Here is an 11,663-nt window from a genome sequence, read left to right as displayed (position 1 = left end):
CATTCAGGGTTGAATTATGTTTTATGCAGGGTTATATTATCTTTTGGCGCAGGTCCCGCATTGTTCTACATGCTTTTTTCAACTATGGCAAAATGAGTATTTTTCATTGTAAAATGTGTCATTTAAAAATTTTCATTATTTCGGTCATATTGACACTAACAGCGTGTGATATGTCTTGTGAAGCCTTAATGCTTCTTTTCCTGTTTTATTCAGACTTCAACTCCAATCAGGAGTTATATCATTCTAAATAATTTCAATTTCATGCAGTTTAACAGCACCAAAAAGCAGTATATTATTATTTAATACATTTTACACACTTTGTTGAATGGGCTGTTTGTTTTACTAATTTGGATGCAGTTTAAAAAAAAAAAAAAAAAGTTTTGTGTGTGTGTGTGTGTGTGTGTGTGTGTGTGTGTGTGTGTGTGTGTGTGCGTGTGCGTGTGCGTGTGCGTGCGTGTGCGTGTGCGTGTGTGCACACTTTGTACACCACTTCACTAACTTTGTTAACATAAACCATGCTATATCATAAATAATGAAGAAATATCCCCTAAGCGGTTGTAATACTAAACTTACATTTCTGGTTACCATTAGCTTAGATTTTGCCTTATTATCTCAGTACTTAATTTTAGAGGCAGTTCATTAAACTAAAAGGTAAAGAAAATCCAAATCAGCACTGTTGAGAGAGGTTTTGATGGGAATTATCTCAGCTCTCTTAGCTCAGCCCGTTAATTAAAAACTGAGGGAGATGGATGATTAAAAATAAAAAGCTCATTACTCTAGCACTGGAGAATATAATTTAGTTCCAATTAATGTTTATAATATTTATTGAATTAGCATATGACATTTAATGTGCAAACTCATTTGACTTGGAGCAAAGGCCTATATAGTCTATAGTCCTTGTGAACAGGAGCACCAGGCAGTGCTGCTGGTCAAGTGTCAGATTCCACTCGGACTGAAACTTCACACCCGTGTCCCTGGGACATTTACATTTAATCTTAGCAGACGCTTTTATCCAAAGCGACTTACAAATGAGCAGAAAAATATAAGCAATCAAATCAACAATAGGGCAACAATATGCAAGTGCTGTGACAAGTCCCAGTTAGTCTAGCACAGTACATGAAGGGTCACCGTGATTTTCCCCAAGTAAGTCATGTTCTTGGATCAACACATTTAGTTGATCCTGGAACAACATTCCTGCCTGAAAATTAAAATACATGTGTGTTAACACTCCAAAAATGTTGTTCAACTATTCATAATGAATTGCCAGCAGCAATGCTCATTGGGAAAAGGGATATGAACATATACTGTATGCATTTAGTCATTTTGACATTTTGTCATTGATTAATAAGCCTATAAGCCAGAATATTAATAATTTCCTTTCTTTATCACCCCTCTGTGTTCAAAAAAGATTTTTTTTTTGAATGGCACTAAATGGTACATATTTAAAGTCCCCATTAACTCAAGAAGCAGTTTGTCACTCCTGACATCTCATTCTCTCCAAATGATTATCGGGCTTTCTTTATTTGGAAGCCTCGTGTGTCATGTGGAAGCTTTCTTCGGGCCGGCCCTATAAATAACACTTGGTTGTAATGCCCTTTAGAGAGAAACTATGCTTTATTTTAATATTAATTAACCCCTGTTGCTTGTGGTCTTAGGATTTCTCAGTAGAACCATATGACTTAATTATTGGCTGGTCTAAAAAAAGCCTAAAGCAATAACTGTGTTTACTCATACACTGAGATAGCACAACCTTTCTTCCAGTGGTAGTTTAGTATAACTCATTTTGTACTGTACTATACTGTACAGCTGCACTGGATCTTCATATCTGGATCTTGTAACACATTCAAGTTAAAGGGGCTATATGTAAGAATTGAAGAAACTTACCTCCAAAGTTACAATACTGTGAAAAGTTTTAGGCACTTTTAGGGGCTGTTCTTTAGGCACACATAAAAATGCTGCAAAGTGAGGATGCTTTCAAAAAATAATGCCATAAATAGATTTTAGTTATCAATTAACTTTTATTAACTAAATCAAAACATTAGTTGGTGTGACCACCCTTTGCATTTAAAACAGCTTTTGTTTTGGGTACACTTGCACATATAGTTTTTTAGCTTTGCATGAAGGTTTCTTCAAGCATCTTGGAGACGTTGCCACAGTTCTTCTGGATTTAGTCTGTGTCAGTTTTTGTGTCACTCGATGATGGTGAGGTCAGATCATACCGGACTCCCTGTGCATAAAAATCTCTCTGAATTATTACAATTAATGACAAAAGGAATGTTTGGAAACTGATATTTCCTACTGACACACTACAGCAAAATATATAAATGACTGGCTTAAAACCTTTTTTTGCTTGTAAAAATACTAACACTTTTGTTTTTGCCCCCATTTTTTATGAGCTGAACTCAAAGATCTAAGACTTTTTCTATGTACACAAAAGGCCTATTTCTCTCAAATATTGTTCACAAATCTGTCTAAATATTTGTTAATGAGCACTTCTCCTTTGCCGAGATAATCCATCCACCTCACAGGTGTGGCATATCAAGATGCTGATTAGACAGCATGATTATTGCACGGGTGTGCCTTAAGGCTGGCCACAATAAAAGGCCACTCTTTTACTGTTGATTGTTGATTGTGGCCTGTGGAATGTTGGTCCACTCCTCTTCTATGGCTGTGCAAAGTTGCTGGATATTGGCAGGACCTGGAACACGCTATCCCAGCAAGAACCGGGATGTTTTCAGCTTCCAGGAATTGTGTACTGATCCTTGCAACATGGGGCCGTGCATTATCATGCTGCAACATGAGGTGATGGTCATGGATGAATGGCACAACAATGGGCCTCAGAATCTCGTCACGGTATCTCTGTGCATTCAAAATGCCATCAATAAAATGCACCTGTGGGGTCTCCCAGTTTTATTTTATTTTATTTTTTAGTAAGATAATAATGCCAAATTATCTAGACTAACTGACTTGTCACAAACACCCCACCCTACCCTCGATTCGAGTACTTACAAAACTCATTGTAAATTTCAAAATAGCACTGTTGTGTCAGGTGAGAATCTTTCATAACTTTATATTTTATTTTATTTTAATTTAATAATGCTGTACTAGAAAGCTGCCTTTTGTCTTTCAACCGACAAATTAAATCGGTGGCACCGAGATAGCCCTTAATTCTGACACTTCCCTTCATTGGGATAAATGCAAAGTGATGTTTTAGAATTATTCATAGAGGCATTGCATTTGTAACAGCAGCACTGAGTCTGTGGCGGAAGAAAGTAGTTCTACACAAACCCTTAAAAAGGGGTATTTAAGATACTCCATGATTGTTTCTTATTTATTTACATATTTGTACTGTCGAATTGTTGTATATAAGCAATATCACACTAGCAGGAGTGTGATATGGCTTATAGCAGCACCGTTGTGATTACCTGCGGCTGAATCACAGCAGTTGATATTTACATTACCATGGGTAAGGCTGTAGTTTTGATGTTTGTTTCAAATGAATCCTCATTGGCACAGAACTCCTGTCGGTTAGTGAGGTTAATGCATACTGACTTCACATAAATGTCTCCTCTTCCAGCTGGGAATATGCCAGCCGACCGCCAGGCATCACGTTTTATTCTTAGCTGCTGCCTCTGATGTTTTCATCTCTATTTCTTCTCACCCACCTTCACTTAAACAACCCCCTCCCTTGCTATCGCTTTTTCCTTCACTGATTTAAATGTATCTGATCTTTAAAAAAAAAATATATATATATATATATATATTTATAATGCAGTAATAATAATAAAGTAATATAATGCCGTTTAATTACAAAAAAAAAGGCAGTAAATTACAAAAAATGTAACACTGCGAGTGATACTGAGGGAGTGTCTGCAAATTTCACATTTTTCTCTCTTCTTTCTCTCTATATTTTTTCTTTGGAAAGTCGTGGAAATGCTATCATGGATTTTTTTCTTTCTTTTGTTATTACAGCAAAAATATGGCTGAAGTCTCCCATTCACCGCTATGGAAGTTTACCCAACTCTTACGACTTCTGCTTCCGAGAACCCGGAAATCGAGTAACTAATACATACATTAATGGTCATTATTATGTAGTTCAAGCAACATTTATCATAATATGATTTTGTAGCAATTGTAATCAGGCGCTAAAGAGAGTACCTATTAAAAGTAATTTGAGCCAATGGGATCGCTCAGGGTCCTAACAGAGACCGATTTCAAGGAGGACCTGATTTGTCACCAGGACCCATCCAAACGTCACACTTAGAACAGTCAACGGCTCACAGTCTTCACATTTTATTGAACATTTGAATAACGTAAAATTTTTATTTTTATAATTGTTTTTATTGGTGATGGGAAGATTGGATAATTTTACTGATTTGATCTTTGAATCTTCTTCAGAAAAAAGTAATTTTGTTCATGTGAGTGGATTTAAAATGTTGTATCTAACCCCAACCTCATGATCATACACAATCTTTTGATTATTTTCTGAATTAAGAAATCATTATAATGCAGCCAAAGATAAATTACGAGAAACATGAGTAATGTCTCCTGAGTATTGTTTATTTGTCACATGAAAAACACACACAATGAACGAATCATTCCTGCTTTTCTGTGTTTGCGGGTTGCAGTGCTTACAGACTATACATTAACATGGTCAGGTATATAATCCAGCTACTGCAGGTTCAAGCTACAGTCTATCAGAGTTTTTATAAGGTCCTGCCACTAGTAAGGATCTGGGTCCCTGAAGGGAGCGAGCGAAGTCCAGGAAGGGAGCGACAGTGGGCCTGTCCAAATACCCACACTTGCTTGGCCAAAGTGGGCATAAAGACTGCAAGTGTCTTAAGAGTTTTATTGACTCAATGGGCCAATATTAATCACTGCGTGATTGTGGTGCTTCATCTTCAAACGTTTCACAAACGTCATGCAGTCTCTGCACCAATAAACTGTGCAATACTTTACGTTTTGCAAACAAATTATATGTAACATCTAATTATTTTAACTTACACTTAAGTTTTCCTAGGCATAACGTGAAATCGGGGCACGTACCGTGATGAATGACAGGATACTCTAGGCCCCAAAGACCACTCTAAAGCGGTATTACAGATAATGTGTCTTACAAAATGTGTCTTTCGCAATCCGTTCCAACAGTTTTACAAAGTCACAGATTTGTGGCCCACCCCTCATTTTTGAAATATGTGCCGACTGATTCGACGATGCTCATCCATAGGCGGAGCATGTGTAAGGCTGGGCAAGACTTAACCTTCCCCTGGCCAAGGACTTCTAAACATATTAACAGGTTCTAATGCTTATGAAACAGCTGCTTTGTGTCCAGTCCTGTGTAATGAGGTATTTCTGAAGTCAGCTGAATGCCTGCCAAACACCCTTTCACTTTGATGCATGGCAAATAATGGAGGCTAACCCATCAGTTTATTTTATGGGTTTAGTGATGATGATGATAACATGATGGTGATTTCATAATAGGTTGGAGGGTCTGTTCTCTTGTTCAGTTGCCATTTCATTGTTTGGTCAGTTCATTGCTGATGTAGGCTGGTTAATTCGTTTTTGCCTGTTCATTTGAAGTTTCATGATACTTTTTGTCTTTTTTGGCAGTAAGGTACCCCTTTAAATTAAACTGTATAAATTTAAAGGGGTCATATAATGGTACATGCACTTTTACAAGTTGATTGTACTGAAATGTGTTTTGGCAGTGCCTGTACACAACCATCATAAAATGATAAAAATCCATCCAGTGGTTTTCTTTTAAATCTTCTTATATGTTTTCCCCCGTCTCAAATCAAGCCGTTCGATCTTGTGACGTCACAAGATCGGACGCCCCTCCCACGATTGTTGATTGACAGCAGCGTTTCAACACAGACCCGCCCTCGCTCGTGAGCGAGCTGTCATCATAGTCCGCCGTTGTTGATACGCTGGAGCAGAATGGCGTCTAAGCGATTGTGGTGTTCTGTTCTTGGGTGTAATAACGAACACAGCAGTCATTTTGATGTTCCTAAATCCAAACCGCTGAAGACACAGTGGCTGAGTTTTGTTTTCGAAGGGAATATTCCCCACGATCAACGCCAATGCTTTCATGTTTGCGCGAATCATTTCACACACCAGACTGCTTTACAAACGAGGGTCAGTATAAAACTGGTTTTGCTAAGAAGCTGCTCCTGAAAAAAGGATCGGTACCAACTATTCGTGTTCCTGCTGCACCTCCAGAAGAACTGAAGTGAGTGTAATGTTTTATTAACCTTTATATTAATATTTGTATTAATCTTTGCAAATCGCTAGCACGCTTCACGATGAATGCGGCTGTTTACACTCAGGGTACATTACGGCATGCTCTCTATGTACGACGTTCTCAATATAATTCATAATCCCACGTTTATAATGAACAACGCGTTATGGTTATTGTGTTATTATTACAACCGGTGTACGCACAGAACAGAGGGGCGGGGTGAGCAAAGCGCATTATAATTTAAAGACACACAAAGAAAACAGAGCTGTTACAATACTAATGAGAATTTATAATTGAAATATATAACAAACTTTTAATTTAGACCCTAAAGAATCATATTAGCTTGTACAAAAATGGCATTATATGACCCCTTTAAGATAGCAAGCACATTTTTTATATATTTACTTGGTTTAAGAAACAAATCATATATTTAGACAATGACTGGATCATATCCATAGTTAATGTGATGAACCACCTGTGGTTATTTTAATAGGACACCTGTGTGAATTCAAGAAACTTGTCTTCACTAACATTCACAAAAAAACACAAAAAAAACTCTTCTGAACAGCTGATTTAGCTGAAATATCAAACCGGCTCATAAAGTTAGTTTGTTCTAGAAAATGTTTTGTACGGTATGTAATGCAATGACATTCAGACGCATAAGTGTCCGGCTACACTTTTGGACCACTATAGACAGTGGCCCAAAAGCGTAGCCAGACACTTACGTGTCTGAATGTGTGTTTGCATGTGCATGTGTTTTTTTAAGTCTATAAGTTCAGAGCAAATTTCCTCCAGTCTAGCCCAATTAAACTGTTATGCAGGCACATTGTGTGCAAGTCTAAAAATACACAGTGATAAATGAAATATGTCTGCTGCTGTTTCTAAATAATGTAATGTCTGGTTTAAGAACACTACATCCAAACACTTTAGTGTGCACCAACTTCATTCATCAAACACATGACCAAATAAAAGGCATGAGATGAACAAAAAGAAGGCTTCAAATGATCTCACAGAGAATTAATGCCACCTTATGATATTTTACGAAGTTTTGAATCACCCGTTTCCTAACTGTTGAATGAAAAATTAAGAACATTACACTTTTTGCTGGAATTTCTATACTTTGTTGCAGATTATTTTAATGACGCAAATGGCAGATAGTTCTGAAGCCTCTAGATTACAGTTGCCATGAAACAGAAGTTGCAAAAGTCTTTTCTTCTCTATTGTAATGAAGAAAAGTAGGGCTGGACTTGATTTTGTCCAATGTGAATTGATTGGATTGTTTTGCTATTGCTGTTATGTCATGTGAGTGACAGGTTGTCCCGTTCTCATGCTAGTAAACGTCATCAGAGACGAGATGTCATTGCAAGAGAGAGGGGAGTTTTTTTTTTAAATATGTTCACGGATAATTTATAACAAAAACAGCAATATTTCGTAAAAAAATAATAATGGTCCATTTTGATTTCATAGTGACCTTAAAGAAAGGTCATTAGCATCTGCCCAGGAGAACCTTATTGTTCTGAATTTCCAGTTGTTCTTCTCAGAATGTTCAATTGAATCATCTCACTCTGAGGTCAGATGAGCATCTGGTGGACCTTTGGCTTTCACGTGGCATTGTAGAGAATTTTTCAAGCCGTTCTGCAAACAATGTTAGATTGCATTAGAGATGAATGCCTCACAGTGTGTTAACCACAATGGCTTTATGTGCTCCAGTTCACACAAAAAGGAACTGCAAATATCCTTGTGTAAAGATCTTAAATAATTCATTTTTGTGTTTACCTACTGAGTAACACTATTCATGCCATCATTGTATTTTAGGTCAGAGTTGAAAAATTCATAAAACATTGTAATATTTTCATTTGAGAAGAACTGTGTGTTCTCTCCACCACAATGAAAGGACAAGTGTGTTTTCACCTGCTGTGCCGGTTCCTCCCCTGTGCAAAAGAAACAAGACAAATATTGGCTTTAAAATCTGCAAAGCATGGTGAAATTAAAGAAGAGGTGTGGAGAAGGAGCTCTACATGATTGTTTTTATTTCATGAATACAGCACTCGTTTCTGTGAAACAAAACAAATGGAAAAAAATCCAGCAACTTAAACAAAATTCTTCTAGCATACCTTGTTTAATTTAATGGTAAGTCAGATATTGAATATTTATGACCAGCTGAACAACACTGTGATATACTCCCTTTCAAATTTTCAGTTCAGTTACCAGACTGACATGAATGTTATTGTTTTCACGGTGATTGTGGAGAATTAAAGGAGGAATTCCAAAGGAAAGCATTTAACTATGAAATAACAGCAAAGTAATTGCATTTCACACTTGTTTCTTGTGAATGCCTGGAAAGAGGCTCCATCCGTCGTTTAGGCTTCAAGATAAGGGGCAGGTTTGAAATCCTCGGGAGCCTAACACAACATGACTTTATGAAACCCCTCTCCATAGCCAGACACAAAATGTAAATGTTGCTAACTCAATTATGTTTTCTGCTCTGTGGAATAGTAATCCATTGTTCCTTCAGCTGTCCAATGGCTTCATGCTGGACTGAGAATTGCTGATAGCAGAATCTTGACTCTGCAGACAGACTCATACATGCATGCACACAAATACAAGGCCCTTATTTCCCTCGCCTAAATGCACAAAAACAGTTGGCTTTCTCAAACTGCTGAGCTCTGAACTTGAGCAGGTTCACAGTTGAGTCTCTCTGGTGAATCCCACTCAATAGCAGCACTCTCGAGCCCTGAAGGGAAGACAAGTCCACATTGTCCACAGACACAGGTCCTCTCCACTGCTAAGGAAAATAATCACCTCAACATTAATCCAGAATACTTTAAAAGGTGGAAATGTGCCGTCGTTTCCTTTAGGGACCATTTCTAATTGACCTGTACAATAATAAAAATTGCCATCTTTGTTCATGGGACTGCAAACGTTTTTGAGCCAATTACCTGAGCTTTAAATACCATGTGACTAATCACTCTGAAGCTGTAGAAAATCATCGACAACACTGATTAGCTAATGGCACCACAAAAACATTAACAATCACTAGACCCTCATTAGTGATCTTGAGCCGGGATATCAAAGTTATATACATGTATTATTATTACTATTGTTTTATTTAGAATAGGCTATTGTTAATTTCAAGGCAAGAGATTAGGGCAAAAACATTGTTTTTAGCTTTTGGGCAATTTTGCTTCCATAATATTTCTGCTTTCAAACTGGAAAGAAAACACACAAAATACACATTTAAGTGTTTATTTTATCACACTTTATCTATTTGCATCTTCATTTGCAATATATATCTTTAAAGTCAGTTTTCTCAAAATTAGTCTTCTTTTCATCCTGCACAAGTCAGAAATCTCCACTTCAACAGCATTTAGAAGATATTTTGAGGCATTTAGACTGAAGATACAGTTTTATTCCTGTCTACATTCTGTTTTCACAGAGGGGTTTGTTCATATATCATCTGCTTGGTAACATTTTATTCCTAAAATAATTTTTAATTAGAAAACGCCCCATTTTGCATATTTAAACAACATTTGAGAAACAACTTATACAAATCAACTGGGGAAACATGGTGAGATCTACAGTAATTGTTAACCTATAGTGTTGTCTTACTAATTAAAAAAGGTATTGCTCATATTGTTCATTTCATAATTTTAAGAGCCATTTAAATTAGGGAGGATGCATGGGGGGTAAAGCATCTACAATTATTTCTTTTTTTCTGAATACAGCTCTTTTTTAATGGCTGTAAATGTAAAAAGGTTATTTCTGAGAACCAGTGAAGTGTGTAGTTACCAGTATCTACCAGCAGGGGCTTAGTGGATCATGCTAACCAGCCAAACCTTGATCCCTGACCTTTCAAAAAAGAAAAAGTGTCTCATTGGTGTCACCTAAAGTAGTCAGGTTGATTCAACCATATTAAATAATATTTTTGACTTCAATAAAACTGCACAAAGCTCATTTTTAGCAATCCTGGCAAAACAGAAAGATGGTTATTACTAAACTCAATGTATTCCTTTTTGGCTATGCTGTAAAAATTACCATCAATTGTATTTCACCAGTGGTTCCTTTATTGCCGATGTCTTGTGGAATTGATTTAATCAAGCTTCCTTTCATTCATGTGTGGAGGTGGGGATGGTCTCATCACCTCTTGAATCCCTCCTCTGAGAATCAGCCTGAGATTAAAAAAGTTCATCATAATGTAATCCCAAATAATAACCATATATTTATAAATTCTCAGTAGATGGGGGTGGCTACTCTATGGCTCATACTTTAAGATCGTATTTAATCTGTTCAAGTTCATTAAGATGAAGGGTATGGGAAAGAGATACCCAGGAAAAGAGGTGGTGGGGGTTCTCAAAGGAAGCCTGATCCTTCGTCAAGCTCGTGCAGAGACGTGAAGAAATGTAAGCTCGTGTGTAATTACTTAAGCTTTCACCGGTTTAAAGACACTTCTCGCTGAATGTCCAGAAATAACCATCCGTGGGCACGTAAGCAGGTCAATGCAATCAATCTCCGGTTAGCTCTGAAATAGCATCGCGTGATTCTTTTTAAAGTATGCATTGGAAAAGCTGGATAAATCACATTGTGAGACGCTCAATGTATACGAATGTGCATGAAAAGAGATAAAAGATACGAGTTGTCAAAGCTCATTGTGTGATGTGCTGGAATATGGAAAGCTTAGCAGCAAACAGGATGCAGATCAGAGTGTGTTAAGACCACCAGTGGGATCATTGCAAAAATGAATGGATGTTCTGTCTCTATGGAGGGTGTCCAGCAAAAACACTGAGGTTTTATTATTCCAGGGACTGGGATATGCTAAAATAATGCTGAAATAGTGTTTAGTTAAAGTAATTGATTTCCATATAGCATGATGGCATATTCATGTGGCCATAATTGTCTTGTAATGCCACTGAATCTTTGGCCCCGTTTACACGATGGGAAAACGCAGATATTTCCCTGCGTTTTGGCCTGTCATTTACACGAAAACGCCGTTTTTATCCCTGAAAACGATTATTTCTAAAAACTCCGGCCAAAGTGGAGATTTCTGAAAACGCCGGTTATGTGTTGCCGTGTCAACTGGGAGAAACGGGGTTTTAGGTTCTCAAACATCACATTATGCGCCAGAAAATGCTTATGTCATGTGAGCGCCCTATGTTTAGAGTTTGTTTGGCTACTATTTGATCATGGATGCTGTTAAGGTGGTGATTTTGTGAAAAAAAAAGAAAAAAAAAATACTTTTGTGCAAACGCTTTTGGCCTGTTTGCATTTGCAAAACACAACTGCTGAACTATATCGAGGAGCAGAGGCGAAGGAGTACACGAAAATCAGCATTTTTACAGCAGCTTTTCCTTCCAAGACGCCGGTACATTGCCTCCCAACGTCTGTTGTTTTGAAAGGAACTGGAAGTCGCTCGTGCTATTTGTTGTTG

This window comes from Rutilus rutilus (genome assembly GCF_951802725.1).
Source record: "Rutilus rutilus genome assembly, chromosome: 14".
Taxonomy (NCBI): Eukaryota; Metazoa; Chordata; class Actinopteri; order Cypriniformes; family Leuciscidae; genus Rutilus; species Rutilus rutilus.
Note: the sequence above shows the minus strand (reverse complement) of the source record.